Source organism: Sinocyclocheilus anshuiensis, unplaced genomic scaffold (genome assembly GCF_001515605.1).
Source record: "Sinocyclocheilus anshuiensis isolate Anshui unplaced genomic scaffold, SAMN03320099.WGS_v1.1 scaffold460, whole genome shotgun sequence".
Lineage (NCBI taxonomy): Eukaryota > Metazoa > Chordata > Actinopteri > Cypriniformes > Cyprinidae > Sinocyclocheilus > Sinocyclocheilus anshuiensis.
The window spans coordinates 940,818-953,101 of record NW_015554101.1 but is presented as its reverse complement, the minus strand read 5'-3'; the positions used below and the strand labels follow the sequence as shown (position 1 = coordinate 953,101).

Below are 12,284 nucleotides of genomic sequence, written 5' to 3'. Positions count from 1 at the left end.
TCTCCAGACAACGGAGGATCCCTTCCCTCCAGCTTAGTCCCGTGGTGTCTGGGAGGGCCACAGGGCGATGGTAGTTGACCCTGTGCCAGAACAAAGAGTTGATGGTGGCGTCATCTAATGCCGTCGCCGCGGCGAGCCCGCAGAGCTCTCTGGCATACTCGACGAAGGGGAGATCTCTACGGGCTAGGGCAATGAAGCGTGCCGCGATCTCCATAATCGCGGGGGGAGCAAAGGAAAACAAAAAAACTTTAAAACTAAAACAAAAACGGGGAGAAGGGGCACCGCTTACTTTCTGTTTACGGTGCTGTCTACTGTCACGGTGTGCTTATGGTGAGGAGCGAGGAACAAGGAGCGAGGAACGAGGAGAACACAGGAGAATCATAATTAACAGTCTTTATTGACATCTAGGGAATTACACTTAGGACACGGGATCGACATTCAAGACAGCACACTAGACATGGAAACACACAGGGCTTAAATCATGGAAACTAATGAGGGAACACCTGGAAACAATGAACATGATGACATGAGGGAAAACAGAGCTGGAAACAAATGAACACAATCAGGGCAGGAACAGGAAGACCAAATAAGGGCATAAATATAACATGGAGCACGTGGGGGAGGAAAACACAAGACACAGGACTGACAGATGGCCATATTTTAAACTTATTTAAAATGATAATGTTTAGGAAAAGGATGAGTCAAAATGACAGATTATAGGCATTTTATCTGCTCCATAAACAAGTGGAAGCTATCTTATTATGCAAAGTGTTGAGGATTTTAGAAAGCATTAGCTTGCTTTCCATCTGCCGTTTAAGATTTACAAAAAAAATCTGGTCTGAACAGAAATGGCAGGCAGACTGAATGAGAATGTAAACCCACTGTCTGACAGCAGGTGGCGCTTATGGAACAGCAGAAATAGAATTGTTTCCCCAGTAACCTCTGTAAACAAAGCAGCGCTGCACTTAAAAACACTGCATCAGCAGGCAATACACGAAGAGAAGATGAGAAGCAAATGCCATGGAAAAGCCGGTCAGTTGAGCCATATGCAATAATCTTATTCATTAATTCATATATTATTTCATATTTTCTCTCTGCACTGTGCTTTCTGTCATGTCAGGTCAGAGGACCCAAAACAAAGTTTTTATTACTGTGGGGACTTTTTTTATTGTGGTTTATCGTCAAACATGTAACCGTTTCATCTCTACTCTTTAAAGCCTGTCTCTGATTGGTCAAATGGCCTAGTCTGTTGTGATTGGTCAACCACTTATGCATCGGAAATGTTATGCCTCTTACCATAATCGGGTTTCAGCTCCTGAGGCTTCATGAGCAGCTGTAAACGGTATTATATGGCATATAAACTAACGTCTCCTTGTCATGGCTAAATCATTCACCCAACTGTCCTTAGAGGGCAGTAGGCGGGCATTATTCAAATGTGTAACCTGATGAGGTAACTAAGTCACGGAAATTTCTATTTCTATAAACGAAATGACCTGTGATATGCAGATGATATGGCGCTGGTGGGACGTGTAAAGGATATTCTGTCATTAGATACCTACCTCAATTTTGTTAATTTTATTAAAATTTGGAAGGAGGAGAGTTCTTTGCAGCTTAATATTAGTCAAACTAAAGAAATGTGTTGTGGGGCTAATAATGTACGAGCACATTGCAAACCTTTGTTAGTTAATGGAGAGGAAGGTGAACAGGTGGGATTTTTTTTTTAATATTTAGGTACAGAGACTGACTCCCAATTTTCATTTGATAAGCATTCAGACAATGTTTTAAAAAAGGCTTATCAATGTTTAGGCTTATTGAGAAAGCTGAGGAGTTTTAACATTGAAAACGACATTCTGATAGTTGTATATAAGTCACTTATTGTATTGAATCTGTTCTTACTTGTAATATTGTATCCTGGTTTAACTCTTTCTGTAAAAAGCAAAAACAGACTTTTAAGGATTATAAACGTGGCGAGTAAAATAATTGGTGAGAGACAAGTACACCTCTCACTGATCTCTACTGTGGCATTAAAAAGGAAACCCTCTGTTAGTGTGGAAGACTCTTCTCATCCCCTGCATAGTTCGTTTCAGTTACTTCCATCTGGCAGACGGTATGAAGTGCCTTTGGTGAAAAAGGCCAAGAATAAGAAGACTTTGGTATTTTAAATGGGATCTTGAAATGGATTTTTATGTATTATTACAGCTGTATTTTTAAAGTGATGTATGCAATGCTAATTTGTTTTAGTGATTATTTGTATTGTTTGTGTGTTGAGCCTTTTGTCTAAAGACAATTTTCTACCCCACTGGGGATAGACAATAAAACTTTCTGAATTGAATTTGAATTTGAAATAACGACAGTTGTTGTGGTGTTTTCTACTAGAGAGATGAACTTCCTTTGCCATGGATATAACTTTTTTTAGATTGTTTACATGCACAAACAGCAATATTTTACACTAAAAGAAAGATTAAAAATAGCAAGCAAGGAATTATTGAGATATTTTCTAATGTATGATTTGCAAATGACCTCAGTGACGTCAATCTCAATTATAGATGACGAAATAGCAAGATGATTTTGGATTCTTGTCTGTTTTCTCCATCTGTAGATGGTGCAACTGGCTGCTTTTTTTGTTGTTTCCCATTGTAGATTAATGGAGCACTCTTGCAACCACTAATGGGAATGAATTTTGGGAAAAGCTTTGAACGGGAAAGCTGAGAAGAGGTCCATTTCCATGAAGGATGCTCTCTAGCATGTCACAATAGGAAGCCTTCATCTACAGTCCTTGATGCTGGGGATGCCATGTCAATTATCACTTATGCTTTCTGGCCGGTCTCTTGTGCAGACACCTGCCAGTGAAAGCAAGCGCGCAGTCTATATTTGAACATTACTTTATTTCCCGAGCAGCTCACTCTGTGATTGTCGAAGATGCTATTTCCAGCCGTGTTTAATTAATATGTGTCACATCAGATGTGAAAAATACAGTCAGGGGCCTTTTATGCCATTTGACACATTGGCAATTATCCAGGGAAATTGTCATCATTTTTTACCTTCTTTCACAAATCATCAAAATTCAATGAATCATCCACAGCGATTCATTATAACAGATATAGATTTAAATGTAGCCTAGAGTCCTACAACTGAAGGCCCTTTCACATTAAACATGAAGCTAAAAAGCAAGACGATTCAGATATGAATTATTAGCTTCTCATAAAAAGAACATTTTGGAGAAGCATGTTCAGCATTCGAATTTCAGCAATAGAAATAAAAATGAAATGTGACGTTTAAAGGGGTCATGACATGAGAAATAAAATTTGCCTTGATCTTTTAGAGTATAAGAGGTCTTTGTACCATTAAAACATCCTGCAAGTTTCATAGCTTAAAGTGTTAGTTCACCCAAAAATGAAAATTCTGTCATTAATTATTCACCCTCATGTCGTTCTAAACCCGTAAGACCTTCGTTCATCTTTGGAACACAAATTAAGATATTTTTGATGAATTCTGAGAGCTCTCTGACCCTCCCATAGACAGCAATGTAATTACCACGATCAAGGTCCAGAAACATAGCAAGGAGATCGTTAAAATAATCCATGTGACATCAGGGGTTCAACCGTAATTTTACGAAGCTACGAGAATACTTTTTGTACGCAAAGAAAACAAAAATAATTACTTTATTCAACATTTCGTCTCTACTCCGCGTCACCCTGGTGCCATTTTGGAGAGTATCCACTGAACGCAAACAGTGTATGCTATTCTGTGTCAGCTGCATCACGCGGACGAATTGTTGAATAAAGTCGTTATTTTTGTTTTCTTTGCATACAAAAAGTATTCTGGTAGCTTCGTAAAATTACGGTTGAACCCCTGATGTCACATGGATTATTTTAACGATCTCCTTGCTATGTTTCTGGACCTTGATCGTGGTAATTACATTGCTGTCTATGGGAGGGTCAGAGAGCTCTCAGAATTCATCAAAAATATCTTAATTTGTGGTCCGAGGTCTTACGGGTTTAGCACGACATGAGGGTGAGTAATTAATGACAGAATTTTCATTTTTGGGTGAACTAACCCTTTAAAACGCCCTCCTCATAATAAACAAAGCATTTATTAAATCAAGCTCCAAAAACGGCTCGTTCGGATCTGAGGTGCGAGATAACATCACCCGGGCACAAACAAGCCTCCAAACTGTCTCCAGAGCAAGACATCGACGAATAGTCATAGGCTATCTTGTCTACACTGGATACAGTATACAGGTGCACATTCGCTTTCAGACAAATGGAGCTTAAACGGCTCGTTCGCATCCTTGTACAGATATCAGAAGGATCGCAGCGTAAGGAACAAGTGGATAGCTTATTTTTAAATGGCATCCCGGATCGTGTCAGAGGATTGATTGGAGCATGTTGTTTTGTAAATGAGGCACGGTGTCATGGAGAGTTCACAAAGAACCGTGTTGAAAGATGAAGCGGTACTAGAGCTGACTGCAGCTGCATCAAAAATTGTAAGTAAATGATTTCATAATGCTTTGTCTGGAAATGACCATTTTATTTTGATCATGTTGTCAAAACACTTGCATGCAATAATGAGGGGGTGTTGATACGGTTTCCTATGCAATGACGTTAGCCAATCAAATCAGTGGCTGATTCCTGACAAGCCTTAAAGGACCCGCCCCTTAAAGGGGTAATGAACTGCCTCTGTTTTTTTATTTTGTGATGTTCTCTGAGGTCCACTTATAATGTTATCAATATTTTTACATAAAAAAAACATAATTTAGAAGTAATAAGCTATTTTCTGCCCTGTTTTTAACCCCCCTCATCAGAACGCTCTGTTTGAATAGGCATGGCTGATTGTAGACTCGCTATGATTGCTATGATTGGCTAATAGTTGTGTCTTTGACAGTCTACACCCTTCATAGATGGACGCTGCTGTGATTTAGATTAAAAACGCATAAATAAACAGTTCATATCAAACAATCTGTTTAACAGACAAAGCAATAGTGACCACATAATGAAAACAGTTACTCACACTTGTGTTCAATCCAATATAGCCGGCACAGCATCGTCTTTTAGTTTCAATCTTTTTGAAAATCCTGAGTCGAATTGTGCCTTGTTTGTAAACGAAGCTGCGGTAAAATTAAGTGAACTAAGGAGTTCTTACTGATGCATTCATTCACTCTTTCCTAACATTGGGATCAGAAGGAAGGCAATGCAAATACAATTTTTTTCCCCCCACAACTTGGCACTGCACAGCGTCTTGTTTTCTTCAGAGCATCTTTATCATTTGGTTTCTGCGTAGACCTGCGCGTTCGCCTCTCTCCACTGCATGCATGAATCGGTAGGCGGGGCTAAACAAGCAGTGATGTCGGTCTTCTTCTGCGGAGGTGGTGCTTATGCACACTATTACATCATAGAGTAGTACATTCCACAAGCTGTCCTTTTGACAGACTGCCTTCAATATAAGCTGTTTTTAGACTAACGAGAAAGTTTTGAGTTCTGAAACTTACAGGATGTTTTTATAGTGACCTCTTATATGTCAAAAGATCAAGGAAATTTTGGTTTCTCCGTTCATGACCCCTTTAAAACAGGTCGTTTTAGACAGATGGTCAGAATGAGGGTTTTCCCACATATTTATTAGTTTTTTTCTTTTTGTGCAAAAAACTTTATTAACATTATAAGTAAACTTCAAGGAACATATATAAAAAAAAATCCATGTCATGACCCCTTTAACTGAAAGTTATTTGCGGGTGGGTATTTAATCAAAGTCAACAGAAAAGACACTTAAACAAAGTGAGGTTAAATGTATAGTGTATGCATATTATTTAGCACATACTTAATTACATGTTTGCATAATATTCAGTGTTTGTATTCCCCTATGCCTCTTTTCCCTTTTTTTTGACGAAAATTAAGTACATTTTTTTTGTGGTAGAGCTGCTATTAACTATTAACACATATCTACTGAAATAACCTACTAAATACACAAAGGTGTCTGACAACAACTGAGGTGTGACAGCTGTGTTCCTCTGATAAGAATTGTCCTCTTTCTAATTGATGTTAAAGCAATAAGCCACATGAGGCTGTGCATTACAGTGATTAATGTAAAGGGTGTTCTTTAGTATGATGCAAAATTAAAACTATACTTTTAAAATGGTGGCAACAAAAATGTGGTAAAAATACAATTCTGTCATTATTTATTCACCCTCATGGCTTTTTCTCCTTCCGTGGGATACAAAAAAATAATAATTTTGGCAGATTTGTGAGGAACTGACTGATGTTCAAGTCATTATTCACTTCCATTCCAACAAGCTCTTAAATTTTAGACTTCAAAACCGGCCAGATTTGAAATGATTGATTAATGGAGTGCTTTTACAATGGGAAGGAATTTGGGAAAAGCTTTGTACGGGAAAGCTGAGATTAGCATGTTACAATAGTCACAATGATTCAACATCACTGATGCCCCCAAAAAACAACAATATTGTTCTTGTGTGTGTTGTAACTGAACACAGCACAGCAGTTCAAATGGGAATATTTGGAGAATGACATTTGAGAGCTGCAGTGAAGGGCATGATCTGATGTTTTATGGTCTCATTCTGGAGAATTACACTATAAACAGTCGTTTAGTGAAAAGAAGCTGCATAAGGATTCTTCAGAATTCCTCCTTAAGTGTTTCATGGAAATAATAACATAGTAACTTATTTTACATAGAATGTGCACTTATAGGTTTAACAGCATTTTCTATTGTGGCTCATCAAAACTATCCATTTTACCAGTCTAGGAACACATACATATTTACCTCTCAGATGCTGCACATTAACAGGCACATTTTAGAAAGGTGTAATGTACATCCTTCCAGATTTTGTGCCTATACTGTATGAAACACTTCTTTGAAAAGTCTTTAAGCAATAAAGAATTAGTGACATACTTCTGAACTTGGATGTACACTGAAGCACAAAATACACTTCCATACAAAATACATGCAAAAATCTCATAGTAACCCACAGAAATCTCGGCGTATGTACTTAAAAACCCATTATTTTACCAGGAAGCTTCCATGGAAACGTAATTGGCACATGGTTCCTTTAACCAGCATCTACCACAGAATAACAGTGAATCTGTATTCCTACACCATTTCCATCTCAAATAATGTGTGAACACAAACACTTTCCTGCTATTGCGTGAATAGTCAGATTATAATTCACAAGTTTAAGTGCTTGAGCTTGACCAGAGCATATTTCTGGCTTTTACAGAAATTGCAACACAAGGATACTCTTTTTTTTTTTTTAAGTTACAGAGTTCCCTATACTGTATGAAACACTTCTTTGAAAAGTCTTTAAGCAATAAAGAATTAGTGACATACTTCTGAACTTGGATGTACACTGAAGCACAAAATACACTTCCATACAAAATACATGCAAAAATCTCATAGTAACCCACAGAAATCTCGGCGTATGTACTTAAAAACCCATTATTTTACCAGGAAGCTTCCATGGAAACGTAATTGGCACATGGTTCCTTTAACCAGCATCTACCACAGAATAACAGTGAATCTGTATTCCTACACCATTTCCATCTCAAATAATGTGTGAACACAAACACTTTCCTGCTATTGCGTGAATAGTCAGATTATAATTCACAAGTTTAAGTGCTTGAGTTTGACCAGAGCATATTTCTGGCTTTTACAGAAATTGCAACACAAGGATACTCATTTTTTTTTTTTAAGTTACAGAGTTCAAAACTACTGCACAACCCAGCTCTTTCAAGTGGCAGTATTTTAAATGCCACATAACAATTTAACTCTATTAAACACATAAACACACTTACTGACAAATAGATGTGACACACCTGAGCTGTTGGTGGCCCCTCCAGCAGAGTGTTGCAAACCTCAGGTGCTGATGAAACGGGACTCACATATCACACATACAGCATTAGGAAGTATCGTAAAAGAAAATCAAGCACGACTTCAATATTCAGTCTCATGTATATGCACACCCTCAAGATCAGCCCGCTAGTGAGACACGTTTTGTTGATAGAAATGCTTGTTTGTAGAAGCAGACAAGGTTCCACCTCCCCACTCAACAAGCCAACCTGCCCAAGGACTGGCTCTTAAAGAGACAGGCTTCCCTCAATACCACCATCTCACACAGCTCAAAGAACAATCCATCATGGTAGAGTGAGTACAAGATACAGTACAGACATCACATGTTTGTTTGTTTTTCTCAAACCCTCAGCCACTTTTTTGGTATTTCACCAATGCATGACAAGTCTTGTTGTTTCAGACTGTTTTTCACAGATGGTCACATCTGATTGAGAGTGCATTGTATGCATTTTGCCGTCTTGTTATCAGAGAAGCGCCGTCTGGCAGAAACCCTAGCGAATGCTGTAGCGGTAATGGAAGGCTTTTTGCTGTTGCTGTAGCGACAGACAAGGCTCCTGATGTTGGGGGCTGATGTGCCCACACGTTCCTCTGCAGGCGATAGTGTGGAGAGGATCAGTTTTCAGCAGATTATCTCAACAATATCAGGCCTGTGGAGCATTTGAAAACAGGCATCTACATGTCCACACCACGGTGATGGGAGACTGCACTCGCAAATATATGCACACACTTGCTCGCTGCCGTACAAATATATTACTATAAATGAGGGCGTATGTAAAGACAGACATGTAGCAACCACTGGCGTTTTCTCTTTAGAAAGCTGAATCACTACTACTATCGAAGCAGAATGGGTAGACGGGTTTATCGGGCTCCTGAGGGCTTATGCTGATAGTCTGTGAGGAACAGATGAATAGGAAAGCACTCAAAGCTCATTTGTTTTGGTTGCTCGCCTCATGTTTATATTGAGATAATGGCATGCCCATTATTGCAGCCATTCAGCTTCTCGATTTTAAGCACACATTTGTATGTCTGTCCTGCTGTGGCCTGATTATGATGTTTGTGCTGCAAATGGCAGTACATTAATTAGGGTGTTCAAATCTGCTGCTCTGTCGCGAGTGCTTGCTGCTCTAGCTTTACATCATTATCCACTGCAGTCACAACAATTACGGCAATTGTGAAAATTGACTTTCATCATTTGAATATCACATGCAGTATCTGTTTTAACGTGTTCATCTCACGCTCTGAAAAACAAAGGTTCCAAAAGGGTTTTTTTGTGATGCCACAAAAGAAGCTTTCAGTAAACAGTTCTTAAAAAATATTTTTTTTCTTAGTGTGAAGAACATTTTAATTACCTAAAGAACTTTTTACTTGTCAGACTTGTGTTCCCGTTTTGTTGTTTTACTTCCCATGTGTTCCTTGTTTTCCCTCTTGTATCATTATGCCCTTATTTGGTCCTTCCTGTTTCCTGTTTTCACCCCGAACTTAGAGGGGAATCTAAGGAGGAGAAGACGGTTGGTGCTAGTCCCTAGGCTCGCTCCAGTGTCAGCACCAGCCCCAGAGCTCACTCCAGTGTCGGCTCCATCCCCAGAGCTCGGCTCCTGTTCCCGAGTTTAGCCCACGGAGGGCTCCTGTTCCCGAGCTTAGACCACGGAGGGCTCCAGTTCCTGAGTATAGCCCACGGAGAGCTCCAGTTCCCGAGTTTAGCCTACGGAGGGCTCCTGTTCCCGAGTTTAGCCCAGTGAGGGCTCCTGTCCCCGAGTTTAGCCCAGAGAAGGCTCCAGTCCCCGAGTTCAGCCCAGAGAAGGCTCCAATCCCCAAGTGTAGCACAGAAAGGGCTCTAGTTCCTATGTCCAGCCCAAGGAGAGCTCCAGTCCCCAAGTACAGGGCCACTGTTCCCGAGTTAGGCCTACGGAGGGCCTCTAAAGACGATGTTCTCCCCAATCATTTTTTTTGGGGGGGCGTGGCCGGGCCGAGTGGTGAGGCCGAGTGGCGAGGCCAAGGCCACGGAGGCTGTCCGGCCATGGCGTCCTGAGTTCCCTGTTCCGCCATGGCTCCCCGAACTCTCTGCTCCACCATGGCTTCCTAGTCTGCCTGTTCCGCCATGGCCTCCTGAGTTCCTTGCTCCAGCATGGCCTCCTGAACTGCCTGCACCGCCATGGCCTCCCAAGTTCCCTGATCTGCCATGGCTTCCTGAGTTCCCTACTCCGCCATGGCCTCCTAGTCTGACTGATTTGCCATGGCCTCCTAGTCTGCCTGCTCCGCCATGGCTCCCCGAGCTCCCGCGCCCCCCCCCCCCTCCTACCCATTGGATGTTGTGTGGCGCGCGGACGCGTCTTCGGGGAGGAGGGGAGTAATGTCAGATTTGTGTTCCCGTTTTGTTGTTTTCATTCCCATGTGTTCCTTGTTTTCCCTCTAGAATCAATATGTCCTTATTGGGTCCTTCCTGTTTCCTGTTCCTATTATGTTTATTGATCCCAGGTGTTTCTCGTCATCCCCTCGTCATGTCGTGTATTTAAAGCATTTCCTTTTCTGAGTTGGTTGTCCGGTATTGAATGTTCGTCCTAGTGCTACGTGCGTGTCTGCCTGCCCTGTGTTACCCGAAGTTGAAGATTAAAGACTGTGTTTTGAGTTACTCCAGTGTCTCCTCATCTCCTCGTTCCACCACAGTAGCCGTAGCATGACATTACTACTATAAAGAAATGTTTATGCTCTGGAAAGGTTTTATACTTTTAAAAATAAAGGCATTTTATTGGCATTGATACTTTCTACAGCCATAGAAACTTTCTATTGCACAAAAGGTTCTTTAAAGTGGAAAAAGGGTTTCACACTAAGAAAAAAAAGGCTACTCCAAAAAATGGCTTGCTCAGGTGAATAGAACAAATTACCATCACCTAAAGAGGTAAACAATTATATTTCAGTGCTTTTAAATTCGCCAAATACTTTGTGTTTGTTTGCAAAACTTTTGCGTTCACTCACAAAAGTATTGCATTTCCCCAAGAAACTTAGCATTCACTCTTAAAGTGCCCCTATTATGGATTTTTGAAAATTACCTTTCATGCAGTGTGTAAAACAGCTCCAAGTGAATGAAAACATCCTGCAAAGTTTTAAATCACCGTGTATAAAGTTATTGTCTCTCAAAAGAAAGAGTCGACTCTGAATCATTGAAACGAGTCGTTTTTAAAACGAATCCCAAACTGTTTCATGTTGACGTCTACTTGAAACATTTGCATATTGCCCGCCCACTTGTTGGTCTCTTCGCGTTCGTCTGAATGAAAATAGGTAAAAATCATAGACTGTGGTAAAAATAGCGGTTTCCCCGGTAACGCTGTACACAAAGCAGCACTGCGCTCACAAACGCTTCTTTATCAGGCATTTCAGGCAGGATGAAATGAAAATGAGACCAATCGGACCACTCACCGCAGATTAGCGTCATGCAAAGGAGGGGTTTGGAAAAATGAATCCTTGAGCGAATCATTTGGGAGTTGTTGAGCAAGTAAGGTAAAAATTACTGCATATTATAAAACAATGAAAGTATTTTTTGACCTTGCATCCATTTCAACCTGTTGTTGGGGACTTCCAAAACCAAAGTATGAACCTTTCATTACCCATAATAAGGGCACTTTAAAAATAAAAGTTCTTTATTGGCATCAGTGGTTCCATGAAGAACCTTCAACATCCATGGAGCATTTTCTTTGCACAAAAGGTTCTTTAGAATGGGTTCTTTAGAATAGTAAAATATTCTTAGTCATAAGAAAAAAGAACTGAAAAGCCCAAAATAATTCTTCTATGACATGACCAGAAAACCCCCTTTTGGAACCTTTATTTTTAAGAGTGTTTCCTCTCAGGACTTTTGTAAAGGAAAAAATATGTTTCAGTGCTTTTGTGAACAAATCCAAAGTTTGAAGGGGTTTCGATCTATCTATCTATGTTTCACTTACAGTGTCATATCATCTATTTTTTTTTAGATAGATAATCTTTTTTTCTCTCTATTCATTTGTTTATTTCTTTTACTTTCACTATGTTACTTTGTAAATTTTAAAATATGTATTTACACAGTAATAGCATTCAGAACAGAATCACAGTTCAAGATTTCAGGACTCTTCGTGCCAATTATTTACCAAAATATTTGCCCATCTGCCCCTCCACGTTGTTGTTCTGAATTGTCGTCATCATATGTCATGTTATCATCTTACTGTAAAACTTCCATTTACAAGCAACAAACACGCCACCACTTCCTCCTCCATCCCCCAACATAAAACACTTCAGAAATCCAAACTGTTCTTTTTCCTAGTTTGTTCAGAGTAATCCCAGCAAGAGTTAGATGGGAGCTGATAGTCATGGTTTTTGTTTTTCAAAAGAACAGAGAATATAAAAACCTACAGCATTGATATCAGCATTTTCTAGGGAATTAATTTGCCATAATAACAGTA

The 12,284-nt window shown here is 39.8% G+C and overlaps 1 protein-coding gene and 1 long non-coding RNA gene across 3 annotated transcripts in view; one reads left to right on the top strand and one right to left on the bottom strand.

Annotated features, from left to right (window-relative positions):
- dlk2 (delta-like 2 homolog (Drosophila)) overlaps positions 1-7,997 on the bottom strand; it is a 28,327-nt gene extending 20,330 nt beyond the window's left edge. Inside the window, exon 1 of one of the 2 annotated variants that reach the window (XM_016461844.1) lies at positions 7,803-7,997. The gene's annotated coding sequence lies outside the window, so the exon portion shown is untranslated. The remainder of the gene's footprint in view (positions 1-7,802) is intronic. The other variant, XM_016461845.1, reaches the window with a different exon arrangement.
- The window catches only part of LOC107669559 (uncharacterized), an 18,993-nt gene extending 7,304 nt beyond the window's left edge, over positions 1-11,689 (top strand). Inside the window, exons 2-3 of the long non-coding RNA XR_001632008.1 lie at positions 1,409-1,414; positions 11,624-11,689. This is a non-coding gene — a long non-coding RNA (uncharacterized LOC107669559). The remainder of the gene's footprint in view (positions 1-1,408; positions 1,415-11,623) is intronic.
- Positions 11,690-12,284: the final 595 nt, after the last annotated feature.